The sequence below is a fragment of the Gorilla gorilla genome, chromosome 15 (assembly GCF_029281585.2).
Source record: "Gorilla gorilla gorilla isolate KB3781 chromosome 15, NHGRI_mGorGor1-v2.1_pri, whole genome shotgun sequence".
NCBI lineage: Eukaryota > Metazoa > Chordata > Mammalia > Primates > Hominidae > Gorilla > Gorilla gorilla.
In genome coordinates, this window is record NC_073239.2 from 107,033,782 (window position 1) to 107,056,689 (window position 22,908).

The 22,908-nt window shown below is 45.2% G+C and overlaps 1 protein-coding gene and 1 pseudogene across 1 annotated transcript in view; both read left to right on the top strand.

Annotated features, from left to right (window-relative positions):
- The window catches only part of KCNK13 (potassium two pore domain channel subfamily K member 13), a 123,903-nt gene that overhangs the window by 28,908 nt on the left and 72,087 nt on the right, over nt 1-22,908 (top strand). The window lies entirely within an intron of this gene.
- LOC101147800 (glutaredoxin-1-like) lies at nt 16,847-17,167 on the top strand (annotated as a pseudogene).

A 22,908-nucleotide genomic window follows, 5' to 3' on the forward strand; every position in this document is an offset into this window, starting at 1 on the left:
AGGAGTTTCCCTTCACAAGCTCTCTTTGCCTGCTGCCATCCATGTAAGGCGTGACTTGCTCCTCCTTGCCCTCTGCCATGACGGTGAGGCCTTCCCAGCCATGTGGAACTATAAGTCCATTAAACCTCTTTTTTGCCAGTCTCGGGTACATCTTTATCAGCAGCATGAAAACAGAATAATACAGGGAGCTCAGTGCTTCTTCTGGTCCCACCTGCCTAGGCTGAGTGTCACCTGCCATTCATCTCTATGTTTGACCTCTTTCGTGTCCCTTGGCTTAAGTGCCGAGGTTCCTCTTGTCTCTGAGATATGTGAACCAAGTGATCTTATCACCTAGATTTTTAATCAGAATCTCAAGAAAGAGTTAGAGGGCCCCACATGATATTATTTTTTTAAATTGCATCCAGTTTGATCATGGAGCAGTCAAGGTTTTCCTGATGGGGTGCATGGAGATTTTATTCCATTCTTGTTGATTTCCCTCTGGGTGTCCCAATCAGTAGGCGCAAGAGCTTTTCCACTTAGGATATTTAATTAATGAGAATCGAACCAGTAAAGAATGAACTCTATGGCTGGCTAAAGGTTTTCCTATGGGAAATTAAGACCCACTAACTGGAAATGGTGAAAAGTGACAAGTTCAGAGGAAACTCAGTACAGTCATTAAAAATGTATCAAGTCCTATACAGTAGCCAGTTGACACAGCACAGTCAAAGAAAAATAGCATCTCTAAGGTCTTGTTGGATACCATCCATGCTGATTTTGGATAATGCCCAAAAGCCTGTTTCTGGGGGAAAGACTGCTCTTAAACCTGGAATGCAGAACACTGGGCATGCCAAATGCCTCATTATTTATGAGTTCCATGCAGACAGTGATGCATGAAGGGTAAAAGACATGCCAATACCCTCTTCTCGGTGGGGTAGAGTGCTCCTGAAGATGATTTAGGAGGTGAGGTTTGAAACAGAGTCTATGGGGAGAGTCCTGGAGTTACCAATGCTGGCAGGGGAGAAGGAGAAGACCGTCAGAAAAGCAGTGGTAGCTATGTTAAGAACTGCATTATTATGTACTTACCTAAACGTTGGCAAGAATGCTGTTATTTAAGAATAAAATCAATTTCATTTTGGGAAAGAGAACTCCTTTTTTTTTTTTTTGAGACAGAGTCTCACTCTGTCCCCCAGGCTGGAGTGCAGCGGCGTGATCTCAACTCACTGCAAGCTCTGCCTCCCAGGTTCACGCCATTCTCCTGCCTCAGCCTCCCGAGTAGCTGGGACTACAGGTGCCCGCCACCACACCTGGCTAATTTTTTGTATTTTTTTAGTAGAGATGGGGTTTCACCATGTTAGCCAGGATGGTCTCGATCGCCTGACCTCGTGATCTGCCCGCCTTGGCCTCCCAAAGTGCTGGGATTATATGCGTGAGCCACCGCACCCAGCCGGGAGCTCCATTCTTAAAGACACTTTTTGCAAACATTTACCTGGCAAAACATTTGTAGTGACTCCTCTGTGAACAACTCCATGTTGATTGGGAGGTAGAGAGAAACCCACTGCTAAACCACATCCATCTGTGCAGGTTTTTCTTTCTAATAATTGATATTCCATGAAAAGAGGAGAGGCTTTGTCATGGGGAAAATGTAGGTTATGAAACACAGATGCAGTAAGGGCACACTTAAAAAGAAAGAACAACACTGAGGTTTGCAGGCAAGACAAAAGGAAACATGGAGGACAGAGGTCAAAGGCAGCGTTTTGGAGGAGCAGGATAGCCCTCTAGTGATTAAGAGGATGGATGGGATCAAAAGATACAGAAGACCAGCTTTTCAGAATTGAGTGTTTTCATTTCTCTGCCTTTAAAGAAGCATCACAAGGCCAGGCTTGGTGGTTCATGCCTATAATCCCAACGCTTTGGGAGGCCAAGGAGGGAGGAGTTTGAGACCAGCCTGGGCAACATAGCAAGATCCCATCTCTGCAAAAACTAAAAAATTAGCTGGGCGTAATGGTGCATGCTTGTAGTCCCTCTACTCAGGAGGCTGAAGTGGGAGGTTTGCTTGAGCCCAGGAGGTCGAGGCTGCAGTGAGCCATGATCATGCCACTGCACTCTAGCCTGGGTGACAGAGTGAGACCCTGTCTCTAAAAAAAAAAAAAAAGCATCACGATACTCAGAAACAGGCGAGGGAGACTAAACACCCACCATTTCTTAGACCCTTAATTTGCGCTGGGTGCTAAGCTTCCTCTGGGTATGGGGTGAACACTCCAAACAGGGGCCCCAATTCCAGTAATTAAATGTGTTGAGCCAGGCACTGCACTAAGTGCTAGTGTAAGTGCATCATCTCATTGGATCCTCACAACAACACTCCATGCAAGATGAGGAAAATGAGACAGGAAATTTGCTCCTCACTGCACAGCCAGCAGAGAGAGGCAGATCTGCTTGGCTCCAGGGACCACGCTTCTTCTAGATGTCTGTGTCACCCTCAAAGCCTCAGATTGTATTGTGAACTAATTAACTAGTTGAGCAGAACGTTCCCCAAACACATGGTGTAGAATTGCTATTGTTCTCCCAGCATTGATGAAGAAAATTAACTTGCAATAATATCAGTTGGAGATGGAGTCAGTCCCATTTCCACTTGATTTTATTCTTCCTTGATAGTTTTCTGAATAAAAGCCTGTTACTATTGCCCTGATTTCTCTTTGCCACCTCTACATTTTAAACAAATCTAGGGCAAGTCAGGAAGCAGGATGGATGCTTTTGATGCTATATTCCGAGGCACCCCTGGTCCTCCCCAGCGTGCCCAGCCTAAATTAGATGAAGTGGAAATGTTGCAAAAGGGCTGAAGGGGCCCCCGTGGAGAGCAGATGGTGGTTGGGGTTATTTGAGGTTTCCTGTGGAGATTCTCTGTCTCCCATTCACTTGCAGAGAACATTATGGGCTGTCTCAGTTCCATAGGGTGGCATCCCTCCCAGCCATCCTCCCAGAGCATTCTAAAGTTTCCTTGTTCATGGGTGGAGATTTATGTCAAATCCTCATTCCTGGAACTCTGGAATACAGTCTGAAGTCTTGATATTTGGATTGCCTTGAATGTGCTTATTCTGTAACTGAATAAGTGCCTAGCATTTGGTAATACTGATTTATTATATAATTGACTTGCCATATTGGGATTTGTTTTAATGGGATTTGTGGGGGGTGCCATTTTCCACCTCTGGCCTCTTTCTCTCATGACAGCAGATCTCTTCTGCTTGAGCTTTCACTCCATGGAGAAGGGTGAGACAGACATCTCTGAGGTCATGCTGTCTGCATGGAACCAGGAGCTCCTTGTCTGTCTCTATCTCATTCCCCTGTGTGTGCCTGCACCTTGCACAGGGCTGGCATGCCATAGGCCTCAGTAAATATTTCCTGAGTAGATGAATCAATGGAAACTACATCCCATCTGCTTTGACTATAATGTCCTTGCATTGTCTCCACTGAATGAGAACCAGGTATTCACATGACCTCCCAAAGTAACTGTTTCTTCTGACAGCCCCAAGTACTATGAGCCAGCCATAACACTTGTCTAGTGTTTGCTCAATTGAATTTTCACCAGTGAGGCAAATACGAAGGGCTTGATTTTCATAATGAAACAGATTCTATTTCTTGTAATCTATGAGTCAACATCAGAGTATGGAGTACTTGCTTAACTTGTTTCCTCTTCCTGTGGCTAAACCAGATCAAGTCCTAGCTCCAGTCAACTGGAAGGAGACAAGACTCAGTCCACATGTCAGGGGCAGCACAGCACCACTGGGTTTATTTGGCACCTGGAGGATGATGGTCTTCATTATCAGGGACTTTTCTTTTTTTTCTTTTTTTTTTTTGAGATGGAGTCTCACTGTCGCCCAGGCTGGAGTGCAGTGGCGCGATCTCGGCTCACTGCAAGCTCCGCCTCCCGGGTTCACGCCGTTCTCTTGCCTCAGCCTCCTGAGTAGCTGGGACCACAGGCGCCCACCACCACGCCCGTCTAATTTTTTGTATTATTAGTAGAGACGGGGTTTCACTGTGTCAGCCAGGATGGTCTCGATCTCCTGACCTCGTGATCCTCCCGGCTTGGCCTCCCAAAATGCTGGGATTACAGGCGTGAGCCACCGTGCCCAGCCTATCAGGGACTTTTCTAAGAATTAAAGTTTTGTCTAGAATTGTGTTTGTCCCAAATTGTTTTTATCTTAACCATTTTGGTGAAAGCATTTAAAATAAATGGATTACGTGTTATCCCACCTCTTCAAAAAATGTGTGCCAAATATCATTTAAGCCCTTTTGGATGTTTGAAGTTCATCTTTATGGGCAGAGAATCACAGCGTCTCTGTCAAAAAAGGCAACACCATCAAGGAACCACTGCAGCTAGCTTTATTTGTCCCTACATTAATCTGTGATATCCAGAGTCCTTTCTTTTCTCAGATGTCCTTTTGTGCTGAGATCAAGTGGCTCTTTCTAACAGGGGTGCACGGTACAATCTCCTAGGAAACTAAAAAAAATGTATAACTGCCGTGAAGACTTGACTGAGCTTTTGATTCAGTAGCTCTGAGGTAGAGCCTTGGTAGCGCCATTTGAAACAAACACCAAAACTTCCTAAAGCAATTCTGATTTTTGCTCTTCCTTGAGAGTCAGTGTTATAGTCAACATATCTGCTGCTGCTTCTAATCAGCTATCTTATTTTTTTTCAGATGTGTTTGGGTGAAGACCCCAGAAGGGCCTCTTTTTTCTTTTTCCCTAGTAAGTTAGAGCAGTTATTCTCAAACTTGTTCAGATGGTCTAAGAGTGGAAAAACTTAAGCTGGTTTTTTTTCTATTCTCTCACTCAACAACGATCAACACAGAAGGCTTCTGCAACCAGAAGTGTGAGGGTATTATCCTATATATCAAGCAAGCCGGCGTCCTCTGCAGCAAACACCAGCTGGATGTCTTCTAATTCAGTTCAATTCTGACACTATCTATCTGGAGATACAGTCAGATCTCACAGGTCGAGGGCTCAGTCCCTAACCTGCCCCCCACCTTCAGGTGTCAATTGCAGGCTCCATGTTTGACCTGTGCTTCTGACTGACTGGCAATAAATCGGGTCCCACAGCTCCCTCCTTGGGTTTGCTTACTTTGCTAGAGTGGCTCACAGAACTCAGGGAAACACTTAGGTTTACTGGTTTACTATAAAGGATATTACAAAGGATACAGATGAAGAGATGCATAGGATAACACCTATAGGAAGAGGTGTGGAGCTTCCAAACCCTCTCCAGGGTGAACCACCCTCCAGGAACATCCATGTGTTCAGCTATCTGGAAGCTCTCCAAACCTTGTCCTTTGGGGTTTTTATAGAGACTTTATTATATAGACATGATTGATTAAACCATTGGCCATTGGTGATCAACTCAGCCTTCAGCTCCTCTCCCCTCCTTGGAGGTTGCGGTGTGGGGCTTTAAGTCCCAACTCTCTAATCATGCCTTGGTCTTTCTGGTGACCAGCCCCATTCTGAAACTACCTAGGGGCTGCCAGTCAACAGTCAACTCATTAACATACAAAAAGACATCACATTAGAGATTCCACAGATTTTAAGAGTTATACATCAGGAACCAGGGACAAAGACCAAATATGTATTTTACAATATCACAGGTGGTGAGATGCCTGAATTCTTAGTCCTCTTTGCAAAATACAATAAAACATAATAAATTATTCTCTTGTAAAAACTAGGAACAATTTTATTAGCAGTATATATGACCGTGTTTTCTGTATTATCTTAGTCAAGGCCCTTTTGCTTGCAAATATTAGGAACTCACCTGAATCAGCTCAAGACAAATTGTAGATTGTATTGTAAGGATACATACAGGGGTAGTTCATGGAACTGCAGAGCAGGAAGCAAATTTGAGACTCACAACAGTGCTAGGCCAGAAAGTGGAGAATCAGCAAGAATTGGCAGCCATTTTCTTGGGCTCTTGCCTTTGCTTCTCTCTTTCTTTTGCTTTTGACTTCTGCTTTCTGCTTCTTCTCATTCTTGGCTGCTGATCGCCACCCCTCAGCCCTGAGTTTTTGTCCTCTCAGTTGAAACAACTAATGATGACTGCCTACTGTTTCTTAATCCCAAGTTACATTCCTGAGAGAATCTGATTGGCCAAATATGGGGGTCAGGTGTTTATCCCTTGTCCACTGAGGTGCATCTTGGGGGCTTGGATCCAGCAGCACAAACATGGCTGCCACACGAAGTACTCAGGGAAGGGGAGTGGGAGATGAAACTCAAACCTTGTTTTCTATATTTTGTTCTACCTCTTACCATAAACCCTCCTTCCTATACACCCAGAAATGCCTCTGCCCAATAGAACCAGCTATCTTAGTTCATCCTGTGTTGCTATAACAGAACTGAGACTGGGTAATTTATAAAGAAAAGAGGTTTCTTTAGTTTATAGTTTTGGATGCTGGAAGTTCAAGGGCATGACCCTGGCTTCTGGCAAGGGCTTCCATGGTGCATCTTAACATGGTGAAGGTCAAAGGGGAAGCAGACAGGCATGAACCCCAGGGGCATTCTGGCTTTATAACAACCCACTGTCAAGGGAACTGATCCATTCCCATGGAAACTAATCCAGTCTCACCAAAGCGAGAACTCACTCAATGCCACAAGAATGACATCAAGCCATTCATGAGGGATCTGCCCCCTGTGACCCAAACACCTCCCTCTAGGCCCCACCTTCCACCACCACCACATTGGGGATCAAATTTCAGCATGAATTTTGGTGGGGACATATTCAAACCATAGCCAAACAATAGCACCAGCCATCTCATTGACTGCCACAAACTGTATTCCCCATCCCTGACGGGAGAATATTCAAAGTCCTGTTGAGCTGCAGCACGCAGAGGCTCACGCTCCCCAGATATGAATGCTCACCAGCTGCCATTTGTGGACTAAGCAATCAGATTAAACCATGCACAACACGCCCAGTATACAATACTGGAAGAAAAACAAGACAATCGCAATGAACCATTCCTCTTTAGAAAAAGAAATAGGGTATAGGAACCCCCATGTATCTCTCATCCAGTTATTAACCATTAGTAATGAGTATATAATGAGGGGCAGAGGAAGGGGAAATGGAACTCTTTAAATCCAGACCTGCTCAAACTAACATAAGCAAACAAGGAGAATTCATCACAAGGATCCAGGTGTCTCTCTCTCTGTCAGTGTTCCAGGGCAGAAACTTCCCTCCTGGGGCGGGGATGACTCTGTCTATCTCTAGGCCTGCATCTCATGCATCTGCCTCATGTGTCTGTCTATATGCTCCACGTGCCACACACTCACCTGTGGGTTCCTCATAGACTTTAAAATGTGAATTCAGAAAACCTGGATGTTCCCAAGTACCACGGGGGCCACACATCATTTCCAGTAACACATGGAAGACAGTGTATTTTATTAATGACTATTTCATTGACATTTATTATTTATTTCCATTTTTGTTTATTTATTTAAGTGGCACACAAAAATACTCTGATTTCTTGGCTCTCATTGCTTAGGGTGAAGTTAAGTTAAAGTTTTGAAGTGGTATAATTTACATAACAATATTAAGCACATGACCACTCAGGCTGAAGGTCAATGTGGTCACATCACAGAGAAAGCCCTTCTGGAGACCATGAAAACCCCATCTACGGCTGGGCATAGTGGTTCACGCCTGTAATCCCAGCACTTTGGGTGGCCGAGGTGGGCGGATCACCTGAGGTCAGGAGTTCAAGACCGGGAGTCCTGAGACCAGGAGTTATAACCCGGGAGGTGGAGGTTGCAGTGAGGCGAGATCATGCCACTGCACTCCATCCTGGGTGACAGAGTGAGACTCGGTCTCCAAAAAAAAAAAAGAAAACACATTGCACTGGGGATGGAATTGTCCCCCTTAATTGATTTCTCTCTCATTACCAAGGAGTACTAGGATTCTACTGTGAATCTTTAGAAAATAACTTTATATTTACCGTTGAAATTAAAGAACAAGGCCAGGCGCGGTGGCTCACGCCTGTAATCCCAGCACTTTGTGGGGGCCGAGGCAGGTGGATCATGAGATCAGGAGTTCAAGACCAGCCTGGCCAAGATGGTGAAACCCCATCTCTACTAAAAATACAAAAATTAGCCGGGCGTGATGGCAGGTGCCTGTTATTCCCAGCTGCTTGGGAGGCTAAGGCAGAGAATTGCTTGAACCCAGGAGGCGGAGTTTGCAGTGAGCCGAGAGTGCACCTGCACTCCAGCCTGGGTGGCAGAGTGAGACTCTGTCTCTATAAAAAAATTTTTAAAAATTAAAAAAAAAAATCACCTATTCAGAGTGACCACTTACGTTTTTGTGCGATTCTTCCCAAACACTGTGTATATGGTTGTAACATGGTTGAGATGAGATATTTTTAAATATGTTAGTCCACTCTGCTTTCTCAGTCAGTCGAGTTTTCTCAGCGCAGTTGAACCTTCATGTGAGGAATGTTCAGGACTGTGCATTGCCTCTGACATTGTTAGGAGTAACAGCCGGTGTAGAGGCTGTCAGACATGGAACTCTTCACCCTTATTCAAGATACCCCTTGGTGGCTTTGTCAATGTCCTAAATAAACTCTGCCGCATCTTGTTTCTTGTTAATGACCTCTTTTTCCTACAAGTTGAGTATATGAAAAATTCCAAGAAAAATAGAATGCTTATGGATTTGGCTCCAGGAGATTGAGGATTGATTTATCCCTAGAGTGAGTTATTAGAAAGGTGTTTCTGGCTCAACAATTGGCCGTATATATAGCATCAAGTTTCCCATTTGGGACAACTAGGGAGAAAAGTGCTGATTGTTTGGGCAAATGTTGAGGACTCTAGATGGAAGTCATTGCAATTGCACAGCAAAGTAAACCCTGCGTAATTGAAGCAGCAAGCCAACAGCCGTGACAACCTGACCACACAGCAGATAAACAGACAGACAATAGGTGGGTGAGGTGTTTACAGAATTCTTCACGAGGATCTGGGACCTCTGCTCAAGGGGGAGGGTCCCAAAGCCACATCCTTTCTCATACCAAACCAACATAATTTTTCCTTCCAGGGGAGGTAAAAAGCAGGGCAGACCATCCCAAATTTGTGCTTATTTGGTTTTGACATACACACAAAACTCACATCTCCTTCCCTGATGGAGACTAAGAACCCAACTAACCACGCAGCTCTGGATTCTTCTGAAGCTGCTGTTCTATTTGCACATTACCTAAGGCTCAGCTTGCTCCTGTCCTTCCCATCGCAAGCCAATATTAAAATTAATTTGTATGTTCTGTGTTAGGAAGTACCGAGGGGCCACAATAAAGTTTTTTGGAGTCGATCCCACTTTGGAGTTAATAGCATAGATAATCTACATTTGGATAATTAGGGTTTGGCCAGAGTAAAAAATAACTCAATGAAACTAAAAATATCTTCATTTAAGAACCTTGATGTAAACAAGTGAGTCCATGTTTCCACCCAAGAAACTCTATAATAGGTGCCGTGGCTGCATTTTGGTGACCTGTTTATCACTGGCCAAGTCTCAAACCTCAGCAACGCTGGCCCTAATGACATCTAAACTGGAAGCTGATTCTGCATGAAATTATATTCAACAAGCTACTTTTTGGCTGGTACTGGTGACCTCGGGGACATAAGGCCTACTTCTGTTTGCTGGAGAGAACATTGCCTACCTAATAGAAGAGGAAGGCCTAATCAGTCCCAAGGATGTTAGGGAGGCCGCAAAGTGTGAAGCAGTGGATTGAACAAAGGAAAGCAGTAATTTCATCAGATTAGTAGTGGCTATTTTTATAACTTTGATTTGTCCATGTGAAACAGAGGAATGACTTTGAAAAATAGTCTGAAGACCTGCAACTTTTAAAATTGTATTTGCATCTCAGCACTAGGTTGGTTGGTTTGTTTTTCTTGGGACAGGGCCTTGCTTTGTCGCCCAGGCTGGAGTGCAGCGGTATGATCACATCTTACTGCAGCCTCCAACTCTTGGGCTCAGGTGATCCTCCCACCTCAGCCTCTCGAGCAGCTGGGACCACAGGTGTGTGCCCACCATGCCTGGCCAATTGTTTTATTTATTTGTAGAGACAGAGTTTCACTATGTTGCCCAGGCTGGTCTTGAACTCTAGGGCTCAAGCAATCCTCCCACCTCAGCCTCCCAAAGTGCTGGAGTTACCGGTGTGAGCCACCGTGCCTGGCCAGCATGAGATATTTGAGTCAAGCAGATGCTTCCACGTGCTTTACAACTAAGGAGGTTGCAGTATATGATGGAATTATGTCATTCGAGGTGCTTCAGTCCCCTGTTCAGTTTCTCAGTCTGTAACATGGGGTGATAATAATCACACCTCAGAGTTGTTCTGAGGAGTAGACCAGGTGACATAGGCAGGGTGTTTGGAACGATGTCTGCTTCACAGTGAGCACAAAATACATTTTTGCCCCTGTTGTTCAGTCTCTCTCTGAAATTGCTTCTGGCACCAAATGGGCAGGAGATTTGATTTCTCTGAAATCTTGATCTGAAGTCCCAGCACGTCTCCACTCTTGTATCTTGTCCCGGACCAGTGTGTTGTCCTCGTATGGCAAAACCAATACTTAGACGAGGGGGCAGGGGCATCACATTCAGAAATTCTCCCATGGGGTACGATGCAGGAGAGGGATACAAGACTACAAATTGGGTTCAGGGTATACTGCTTGGTGATGAGTGCACCAAAATCTCACCAGTTGGCAGGGTGTGGTGGTATAATCCCAGCACTTTGGGAAGCCCAGGCAGATGGACTGCCTGAGCTCAGGAGTTTGAAACCACCGTGCGCAACATGGTGAAACCCCATCTCTACTAAAATACAAAAAAATTAGCTAGGTGTGGTGGCGCGCTCCTGTAATCCCAGCTACTCAGGAGGCTGAGGCAGGAGAACCGCTTGAACCTGGGAGGCGGAGGTTGCAGTGAGCTGAGATCGTACCACTGCACTCCAGCCTGGGCGACAGAGTGAGACTCCTCCAAAAAAAAAAAAAACAAAAAAAACAAAAAACAACCTCACAAGTCACCACTAAAGAACTTCCTCATGTAACCAAATACCACCTGTTCCCCCGAAAACCTATGGAAATATATATATTTTTTTGAAATGGAGTTTTGCTCTTGTTGCCCAGGCTGGAGTGCAATGGCGCAATCTTGGCTCACTGCAACCTCTGCCTCCCAGGTTCAAGCGATTCTCCTGCCTCAGCCTCCCAAGTAGCTGGGATTACAGGCATGTGCTACCACACCCGGCTAATTTTATATTTTTAGTAGAGACGGGATTTCTCCGTGTTGGCCGGGTTGGTCCCGCACTCCCGACCTCAGGTGATCCATCTACCTCGGCCTCCCAAAGTGCTGGGATTATAGGCATGAGCCAACGTGCCCAGCCGGAAATAAAAATTTTTTTAAAAGAAATCCCCCCATTGAAATGGACTCCTTCAGATCTATACGGGCTCCAGGAATTCCCTTTAAGGCGGAATGTACAACTGTGATGTAGAGCTGGTAACAACACCAGCCAGCATACAGAAAGCTCACTGGCTGCAGATTCAGCTCATAACTCTCCCGTCAACTATAGTATCTTCATTAATTGATGTAAAATTGAAGCTTAGAAGAATCAAGTAAGAATCTTGCCTGTGCTGCAATGCTGGGTAGCAAACGCAGGATTCGATCCTGGATGACTGGACTCCAGCACCCATCATCTCAATCCCTACCCCATGCAGCCACCTTCAGGATGTTGTCTTCTCTCCTGTCTCCTTCCTGGTTATTGGGAGTCAATGACACGGACAGTAGAGTCTCTCCCATGACCCCCTGTGAAATTCCTCCCATTATTCCTCATAGCCTTTGGGAAGTGCTTTTCCGCAGAGCTTCTCAGTCACTATGGCTGTGCTGTCTCAGATGTTAACACTGACTTTCTATCTCCCTGTAGGTTGCTGTCTTCCAGTTGAGTTGCCAAGCTTTCATCTAAGGTATTAGACATTAGATTTGGGGGAATTTTAGTTCTGTTAACATTCTGGGATTTTTTTCCCCCAACTTTTATTTTAGATACAGGAGGTACATGTGCAGGTTTGTTACATGGGTGTATTGTACTCAGGTAATAAGCATTATACCCAGTAGGTAGTTTTTCAACCCATGCCTCCCTCCCGCCCTGCTCTAGTAGTCTGCAGTATCTGTTATTCTCATGTTTATGTCTGTGGACGCTCAATGTTTAGCTCCCACTTATAAGTGAGAACGTGCAGTATTTGGCTTTCTGTTCCTGTGTTATACACTTAGGATTATGACTGCCAGCTCCATCCACATTGCTGCAAAGGACATAACTTTGTCCTTTTTTAAGGCCGCATAATATTCCATGGTGTATATGTACAATACCACATTGTCTTAATACAATCCACTGTTGATGGGCACCTAGGTTGATTCTGTGTCTTTGTTATTGTGACTAGCAAGGTGAGGAACATACCAGTGCATTTATCTCTTTTGAAAAATGATCTATTTTCCTTTGATATATACCTAGGAATAGGATTTCTGGATCAAATGGTAACTCTGAGTTCTTTGAGAAATCTCCAAACTGCTTTCCACAGTGGCCAAAATTACTTACATTCCCACCAATAGTGTACAAGTGTTCCCGTTTCTCTGCAGCCTCGCCAGCATCTGTGGGATTTTAAGGGCAATCTGAGTTATTTTATCCAGGACCTTTTCCCATGAAAAATAATGCAGGTATTTTTGGAGATTCAAACACAGATAAAACTAGAGCATCCTGTCCACCCCAGGGAGACAGACAGGTTTTCTTTTCTTGGGGGACGGAGTTTCGCTCTTGTCGGCTGTAATGCAATGGCGTGATCTTAGCTCACTGCAACCTCCACCTCCCGAGTTCAAGCGATTCTCCTGCCTCAGCCTCCTGAGTGGCTGGGATTATAGGCTCCCACTACCTTCCCCAGCTAATTTTTGTATTTTTAGTAGAGACGGGGTTTCACCATGTTAACCAGGCTGGTCTCAAACCCGGGACCTTAGGTGATCTGCCTGCCTTGGCCTCCCAAAGTGCTGGGATTACAGGCGTGAGTCACTGCACCAGGCCCAGACAGTTTTTTGTTGTTGTTGTTTCTCTCTCTCTCCTGGACCAGAGAGATCTCTAAGTGTATCTCCTACCTCTAAAGACTTTGCCCTTTCAGCTTCCATTCTCAGCAGCTCAGTGAGACATGGGCCATACCCAGATGTATAAGATCAGTCTCTAGGCTTCCTGAAGACCCTGTCTTTCCTCTTCACATTCCTGTTGGGCAGGAGTCAACTTCTCTTGTCTCTTTTTCTCTCCTGATCTTACCCTTTTCTGACAACTCACTCATCTCGCTCCTCTACTCAATTTTCCTTTGACATGAATTTTTCTCTCCTCAGCCGAGCCTCCTAATCTTGTTCTTCCTCAAGGACACCTTGGAATAAAAGCCTGGCATGTCCCTGAGTGCCTCCTCCTCTTGTGAATGCCTTTTGGCCCCTCCCTGCATTCTTGTTGGGTGTCAGGAACTGCGTGGTTTCTGGGCCTTCTCTCCAGACCCCTTTTCCCCTCCTGAAACAGTAACACTTTGAAATCTATGATCATATAGGCCATTCTTTGATGAGTGTCTGGAAACCTCACTGAGAACACATTGTCTGGAGACCATTTTCTCTCTTGGCACAGCAGCACTCAGAAGGCAATAAGACACCTTGTCCCTGTCACACATACATTCCTGTCTTTGGGGACTCTTGGGATTTGCTTGATAATAGTATCTTTTTTATGTCTTTGAAGGCTTTGTGTGATCACTTGATGAACCCTGCCAGAATTGTTTCACAAAGGTGATGTGCATTCTGTTTCTTTCCTGGGCCACATATCCTCCTGGGATGGTCAGATTAAGCCCAAGGGAGACGCCATCCTACCCAGGTTGGGCAAGGAAGGTGGAAGAGTCTCGGGGGTCCCTTTCCATATGAGGTGTCACTGTCTTGAACTTGGGGATCAGCTACTTTCTTTTCTTTTTTTTTTTTTTTGAGAGAGTCTCACACTGTCACCCAGGCTGGAGTGCAGTGGCACGATCTTGGCTCACTGCAACCTCTACCTCCCAGGTTCAAGCAATTCTCCTGCCTCAGCATCCCAAGTAGCTGGGATTACAGGCATGCACCACCATGCCTGGCTAATTTTTGTTTTTCAGTAGAGATGGGGTTTCACCATGTTGGCCAGGCTGGTCTCAAACTCCTGACCTCCAGTGATCTTCACGCCTCAACCTCCCAAAGTGCTAGGATTACAGGCATGAGCCACCAGCCAGGATCAGCTACTTTCCAACTCCATTTTGCTACATTAGGTAAATGGGTTACATAAATAGGGTGAGGTTGAGTCCATCCATCCATCCAAGGCATTCAGCAGCACCGTGTCTCTCATTCACGCTGGTCTCCTGTCTCCTGATTGTCCAAGCTTGTTTCTGCTTTAGGCCCTTTTCTTCTCTCAGCCCTTTTCTTCTCTCAGCTTTTTATAAAACTGGGTCCCCATCTTCAGCCTCACCTGAAGACATGAGATCTTCTCTCACCCCCTTGGTGAAGTAGTCCTCACCTCATTTATTCCCTCTAGAGTCCTTGCCTGAAATCACAGATGTTAGAGGAAAAAGGGGTCCCTTGACTTTAATATACAGGATAAATCAAGTGACAGAACAACCAACATTGGAGCAGCACAAGTTTTTATACAGTTGATGGGGACATTCTGTGTATGCAAACTAAGTACCACCCACCCTGTGGCCCTGGATTGCGGTCATTGAGGGTACTAGGGTACTCATGGGTTAGAGTCCCAAGCTTTGAGTCTTTAGCTACAAAATCCATTGTCTCCCCAAATCAAGGAAGTTGCTTTTTTTTTTCCTTTTGGCCATTTTTCTTGAAGACCCTTGAATCCAACTCTAAACAGACAAGGACAGGCAGCAATTTGTGTCCAAAGAGAGCCAGGCACAAGGGATCTGTTTATTTTATAGCTGTAATTTCTGCATACAAAAGAAAAGGTCCTAGGTTAAAAATAATAATAACAGTCCGACAAAGGTTTTGTGCTTCCTAGTAAGACGGCATGATGTTCCAAATCATTGTCCAGGCCTTGGCAAAAGCAGGGGCATAGAAGGAGGTTTTCTATGGAGACAGGGAGCCCTCCAGAGACCTGGGCAGGCTGAGCCGGCAGTGCTGGTGGCAGGAGGCGAAGTCCTGGTTGGGTCTGAATTCATGGGTGTCTGGTTCTTCTGACGCTAGTTATCCCTGTGACCTTGGGCATTCCATCTCCCTGGGTTTCAAGGCCTTTGAAAAGTGAGGTGATTCAATCAGAATAGTTCTGCTCAACTCCTATAATACCTGCCAACTCCCTTTTTATGTCAAAAATAATTTAGGAGCTGGATGCCATAAGGCCCCACAGTAAACACAGAACTTCTAAAGAGATCTCATTTTGACATACTCTACCATCTGAAATGTTTTCCACATCACATACTAATATGCAAAATAAGAAAGGTGCTGGGTGCAGTGGCTCACACGAGTAATACCAGCATTTTGGGAGGCTGAGGCAGGTGGATCACCTGAGGTCAGGAGTTCGAGACCAGCCTGGCCAACATGGTGAAACCCTGTCTCTACTAAAAATACAAAAATTAGCCAGGCATGGTGGCTCATGCCTGTAATTCCAGCTACTCGGGAGGCTGAGGCATGAGAATCATTTGAACTCAGGAAGCAGAGCTTGCAGTGAGCCGAGATCTCGCCACTGCATTCCACCCTGGGTGACAGAGTGAGACTATGTCTTCAAAAAAAAAAAATTATGATACTATCATGAAATTTTATAAATATTTATTATCCTGAAATGAAATTTTATAGATAAAATAAACTATACATATATTTTAGAAAGACATTATACTGCCCTAATTATAAAAGAATAAACAACAGAAAACATTTATAGTAAAATAATATAGGCTGGGTGCAGTGGCTCATACCTGTAATCCAAGCACTTTGGGAGGCCAAGGCGCATGGATTGTTTGAGGCCAGGAGTTCCAGACCAGCCTGGCCAACATGGTGAAACCCCGTCTCTACTAAAAATACAAAAATTAGCTGGGAGTAGTGGTGCACACCTGTAGTCCAAGCTACTCCGGGAGGCTGAGGCAGGAGAATCGCTTGAATCCAGGAGGCAGAGGTTGCAGTGAGCTGAGATCGCACCACTGCACTCCAGCCTGGGAGACAGACTGAGACTCCATCTCAAAAAAAAAAAAAAAAAAGTATATAAATATATAAATGCTAGGGTCTGGCTATAATGAAGCGCTCAGGTGTTTGTACCTACAGGTAGGCTGACACAGGTGCTCTGTACTGCACACCACCGCTTTACTGTCCATGATGAGATTGCCTGAGATGGTGCACATTTGGTTACTCTTAAAGTACATGTTGGCCGGGCATGGTGGCTCATGCCTGTAATCCCAGCACTTCGGGAGGCCAAGGTGGGCAGATCACGAGGTCAGGAGATTGAGACCATCCTGGCTAACATGGTGAAACCCCGTCTCTACTAAAATAGAAAAAATTAGCCGGGCACGGTGGCGGGCACCTGTAGTCCCAGCTACTTGGGAGGCTGAGGCAGGAGAGTGGCGTGAACCTGGGAGGCAGAACTTACGGTGAGCCGAGATGGCACCACTGCCCTCCAGCCTGGGCGACAGTGTGAGACTCCGTCTCAAATATATATATATATACATGTTGAGCCTTCCCTCAACTTATAGGGCAGTTGCCTGCCTGGAAATTTCAGTAAACATTACAATTGTGCAAAAACAAAGAGTGTGTTCATTTGTAAAACAAGAATTAGGTTCGGCTCAATACCCATGCAATACCTACAACTGAGGATTCTTCCCAGGGAGACCGCAGCCTGTCGGCATGGCTCAAGAGTGTGTGAACTACAAAATCCAGCCTGGGAAGGTGGTTGTGTTCATCAAGCCCACCTTCCCATTCTGCAGGAGGACCCAAGAGATCCTCAGTCAACTGCCCATCAAACAAGGGCTTCTGGAATTTGTCGAGATCACAGCCACCAACCACACTAACAAGATTCAAGATTATTTGGAACAGCTCACGGGAGCAAGAATGGGGCCTTGAGTCTTTATCGGTAAAGATTGTATAGGCAGATGCAGTGATCTAGTCACTATGCAATAGAGTGGGGAACTGCTGACGTGGCTAAAGCAGATTGGAGTTTTGCAGTAACCACAGAGCAGGCCACACGCTGACTTTCCTCCTCAAGAGCTGGATGGCATTGCATGTGATGACAGCACTTCCTGGTGGATGAATTTGGGGGACACAAACAGCTTTTGTCTTCTTTTGCCTCAGTATTTAAAAGTGGATCAACTTGCTCTTGACCATGGGGCCAAGAAGGTTGATGGGCCATCTTGGTTTTCTTCTTGATGTGCTCTTTGGTTTTCAGAAGACTGTGACAAGTTCTGGCCTAGGATTCGCTCACTCACCCTCAATTGTTCTTTCTCTTTGGCACGCATTTCTTACTGTTCTCCACGTGTCAGCATGCCTCTGCGTCTAAGCCAGTGTTTTTCAACTATGTTTCTACAGACTCCTTCTCCACAATGATGAATCCTTGGTTGGTTTTCTGCTACTGCCCATTAGCTGAAATCATTTTTCCACTTGACTTTATGGAGTTGGTGTTATGAAATCAGTGGGTATTTTGAATGTGTTCTTTCAAACTACTGCATCTCTCCAGAGACTCAACCCCACCCCATCCCATCCCACCTTGAGAATCACTGCTCTGAACCAGTGTTGTCCACCTTGTCCTCTCACAGATCTCATAGGAAATGTTCAGCAGTTCTGTGTAAGGTCTCAGGACTCAACTGGAGAAATCATATCAAAAGTTAAGCATCGTTGGTCTTGCTGTCAAATGGATCAGAGGCACAAGTGCAGAGGCTGTGGTCGTGTAGAACACTCTGTTATTTAAGATGGCCATCCAGATAATCCTGAACACTGTGTATTTATTTGATTTAGAGTACCAGCAAAAATTAAAGCACAAAATGTAAAACATCTGAGAAAACTTACAGCCCCCTACCCTAAGAGTGTATCTGTGAAAGAGCCCCCAATGCTTTGAAAACTTAAGAATCCCTTGGGCCAGGCGCGGTGGCTGACGCCTGTAATCCCAGCACTTTGGGAGGCCCAGGCAGGCAGATCACGAGGTCAGGAGATCGAGACCATCCTGGCTAACACGGTGAAACCCTGTCTCTACTAAAAATACAAAAATATTAGCCGGGCGTGGTGGCAGGCGCCTGTAGTCCCAGCTACTTGGGAGGCTGAGGCAGGAGCATGGCGTGAACCCGGGAGGCGGAGCCTGCAGTGAGCCGAGATTGCGCCACTGCTCTCCACCCTGGGCGACAGAGCAAGACTCCGTCTCAAAAAAAAAAAAAAAAAGAATCCCTTATGAAGTTTGCCTCCTTCTAGACTTGTAAGATTATTAATTTCATTCTTCAGTCTCTAGTGAGAATGTTTAATTTCTTTTCTAATAAAAAAAAACCTATAGATGAAAAAAAAGAATTAGGTTCTAGGCTCAGATAAATGCAGACATGTATACATAAATATCCAGTGAGACATTTGGAAGTTGTACACGATGCAGGACTTCCTTTTCTTTCCTTTTTTTTTTTTTTTTTTTGAGGCGGAGTCTTGCTCTGACGCCCAGGCTGGAGTGCAGTGGTGTGATCTCGGCTCACTGCAAGCTCCACCTCCCAGGTTCACGCCATTCTCCTGCCTCAGCCTCCCGAGTAGCTGGGACTACAGGCGCCCGCCACCACGCCCGGCTAATTTTTTTGTATTTTTTAGTAGAGACGGGGTTTCACCATGTTAGCCAGGATGGTCTCGATCTCCTGACCTCGTGATCCGCCTGCTTCAGCCTCCCAAAGTGCTGGGATTACAGGCGTGAGCCACAGTGCCTGGCCCTTTAATTTTTTTTTTTGAGAAAGGACTTGCTCTGTCACCCAGGCTGGAGTGCAGTGGTGCAATCACGGCTCACTGTAGCCTCAACCTCCCGGGCTCAGGTGATCCTCCCATTCAACCTCCCGAGCAGCTGAGACCACAGGCATGCACTACCACGACAAGCTAATTTTTGTGTTTTTTGTAGAGACAGGATTTCGCCATTTGCCCAGGCTGGTCTTGAAATCCAAGACTCAAGTGATCCATCTGCCTCAGCCTCCCAAAGTGCTGGGATTATAGGCATGAACCACCTCACCTGGCCAGGATATTTATTTAATGTGCTGGACATGTAACAGCCCTACCCCCTCCACACTAAATGCCAATCATTGTGACAGCCAAACTACCTGCCCAACTCAAATTTCCTGAATGCCCTGTAGGGGCAGCGTTGCCCCTGTTGAGAACTGTCTTTAAGGAACCCAGAGGTGTGCTACTACAGCTTTAATGTGCATGCAGATTACCAGCAAGACCGTATAAAAATGCACCTGAGCCGGTGCGGTGGCTCATGCCTGTAATCCCAGCACTTTGGGAGGCCAAGACGGGTGGATCACTTGAGGTCAGAAGTTCGAGACCAGCCTTGCCAACATGGTAAAACCCCATCTCTACTAAAAATACAAAAATTAGCAAGACGTGGTGGCAGGCACCTGTAATCCCAGCTACTCGGGAGGCAGAAGTTGCAGTGAGTCGACATCATGCCACAGCACTCCAGCCTGGGCGACGGAGTGAGTCTTCGTCTCAAAAAAAAAAAAAAAAGCATCTGATTCAGGAGCTCTGGAAAGGGACCCAGGATTTTGCATTCCAGGTGATGCCACTACTGCTAGTCTGGAGCCACACTTTGAGTAGCAAGGACATAAGGAGTCTCACAGTGCCTCCTGAGCTAAGTGTCTGTGGATTCAGGGCATGTCTTTCTAAAGTGGCATGTCTTTGAGAAACACGTACTATTGAATCTTCTGGGGTACTTACCAGATATGCATATCCGTGGCCAAGTGCAGTGGCTCACACCTGTAATCCCAGCACTTTGGGAGGCCGAGGCGGGCAGATCACCTGAGGTCAGGAGTTTGAGACCAGCCTGGCCAACATGGTGAAACCCCGTCTCTACTAAAAATACAAAAATTAGCTGGACGTGGTGGCAGGTGCCTGTAATCCCAGCTACTCAGGAGGCTGAGGCAGGAGAATTGCTTGAACTCGGGAGGCAGAGTTTGCAGTGAGCTGAGATGGCGCCATTGCACTCCAGCCTGGACGACAAGAGCAGGACTTTTGTCTCAAAAAAAAAAAAAAAAAAATCCCTGAATCTCTGAGTCTCACTCTGAACCCCCTGATCAGGAACTCCCTGCATTAGCCTATTAATACATAATTCCCTGAATGTTGCCTTAAAGCCACTAAGTTGAGAACCCCAACTTCATTTCTAGACATCTCCAGATCTTGCGGATCTTTGCAAAACAAAGCTCTAGTTCTCCGTCCAAATCTCAGATTCTGTGCAAGTCAAGAAACTGCCCTGGGGTGTCAGATAGAGGATGGAGAGTTGGCCACCCACTGAGGTTCTGGAAATTTTCTATTTCTTGACTGGGTATTAGTTACAAAGATGCTCAAGCCACTTATACATTCATTCACTTTTTTCCCCGAATGTGTTACATTTCACATATACACAGAGAAGAGGACCTCTCCTTATTGGCTCTAGGAGATGTGGTTGATTAGCTCAGGGAAAGAATGAGGGGAATTGTTAGTTGTTACTCAAGCCCAATTATTGCCCAGCTGTGCCCTTTTGCTGTGAATTTCATTGATTCTAGTCTGGCAGTGGGAGAGGACAGTATGGAAGACAGTGAAATGTTCGCATTTGTTGTCCTGAGACCAAGCAGAAAGATGTTGACCTGCACTTCTTTGGAGAAGGTTATCTGGGGCATCTGGAGAAGGGGCTGAGCCCTTTCGTCTCTAGATGCAGAATGTCCCTCTCTGTGACAACACTGCCCCAGATGGCTTGGCCACAACAATAAAGCCACTTTCCCTCTGTGCAGGCAGTTGCTTACCATAGAGTATTACAGCTAAACCTTCTCTTGTGACTATTTTTTACCTAAATAAATAAGGTGGCTGATTTCTTCAGGTGAATCGACTTCTCTAGTAATATTCTGGCCCCACCCCTTCCACGCGTCCCTCACAGGTGGGTCACTGGGCCACACTCCAGGCTCTTAAGAGAGAATCCACTCCTCCCAGGGAGTCTAAGGATCCTAGGCTAGTTGTTCAGCAGAAAATCAACCTTGGGGCTGGCCCCACCCTGAACTTATATCCCAATTCTGGGAGCTGGGACGTCTTCTCTTAGATCAAGGCTCTGCCTCAGCACCATGTCTGGTCCCTGTGTCTTTGCCTGGAATTCAGCCAAACATCTTGCTCTGCTCGTTCTCCTTGGCCCTTCTTACCTTTTTCTCACATTCCTGCACCGTCCTGCGTATCTCTAGCGATGCCATTTACGTTGTGTTCCGTGGGTAAGGCGGTGCTGCTGATATGCAGGGACTCCCACCCACCAAGGGAAGCTTTTAAAAAGTTTTTTTAAATGAAGCAGATCATTTCACTCACTTGACTCATCATCTATTCTTGCTCTGCTGGTTCATGTGTGAACACAAACATCCAGAAGAACTGGATGAGCAATACAGTTGATTCATCCCGGCCAGTAGAGCATCTCTAGAGTGTCTGAGAAGAGCCATTCAGTTCTTCCGTGGCTCAACTAAAAACAATGCAAATCATCAATCTTGTAGTCGTCGCTGCAAATATTATCGGTAGAAAAAACACAAAAGGAAATATAATAGTTAAAATTGCAAGTGATAAAAAAATTGTTGCAAATGAGAAACTACAGAAAGTAAACATGGTAAAGTTGAAAAGTACAACAACTGAACTGCAAAAAATTAAATGTGATAGAAAACTCAAATGAAGTAAAAGCAACAGAAGGAAAAATGCACATGGTAAAATTGTTTTTTTAAATCAATAGAAGGATCACATCTTGGCAAATCTGGATATGCAGAATTTGACTCAGGAAAATTGATCTTGGTGGAAATGTGATCATCCAAGTAAACTCAGATTGTCAAAAACCATGAGGGACAGCATTCATATAGACAAAAAGTAATTGATGAACCAAATATTTTTGGTAAAATTTATTGTAAAAAAAAATCTGTTGAAAAGATTTTTTTTTTTTTTTTTTGAGACAGGGTCTTGCTCTGTCGCCCAGGGTGGAGGGCAGTGGTGTCATCACAGCTCATTGCAGCTTCATCGTTTTGGGCTCAAGCAATCCTTTCACCCCAACCTCCTGAGTAGTTGGGACCATAGATGTGTGCCACCATGCCCTGCTAATTTTTTATATTTTTTGTAGAGACAGGGTTTTGCCATATTGCCCAGGCGAGGCTTGTCTTTTAACTCCTGAGCTCAAGCAGTCTTCTCTCCCCAGCCTCCTAAAGTGCTAGGATTACAGGCATGAGCCATTGCACCTGGTTGAAAAGTTTTTTTTTAAATGGAAAAACATGGTACTGGTTTACCTGCATGGAAAAATTGTTGAAAGAGTTAAAGTGGCTTGTAATGGAATTCACTGAGGAAAAGACTGTCTCAATAAAATTTCTTCAGTGGTAAAATTTGGACGAAAATATATATTCATAAAGACAAAACAAAAATGTTCTTAAGTTTAAAGCACCAATTGAATCAAATAGAGTGTTTGAAAATGGTGGGGTACAAATGAAACCTGATGACTGAATCAGTGCACCATCTTCGATTGGATCCTGGAGCAGAAAAAGGACATTGATGAAAAATAGGTGAAATCCAAATGAAATCTGGAGTTTAGTGGGTAGTAACGTACTAATGGTGGTGTTTTGAGTTTTGACCCATGTGCCATGGTAATGTAAGATCTTAATATTAGAAGAAACTGAGAGGGGCCGGGCACAGTGGCTCATGCCTGTAATCCCAGCACTTTGGGAGGCCGAGCTGGGAGGATCATCTGAGGTCAGGCATTCCAG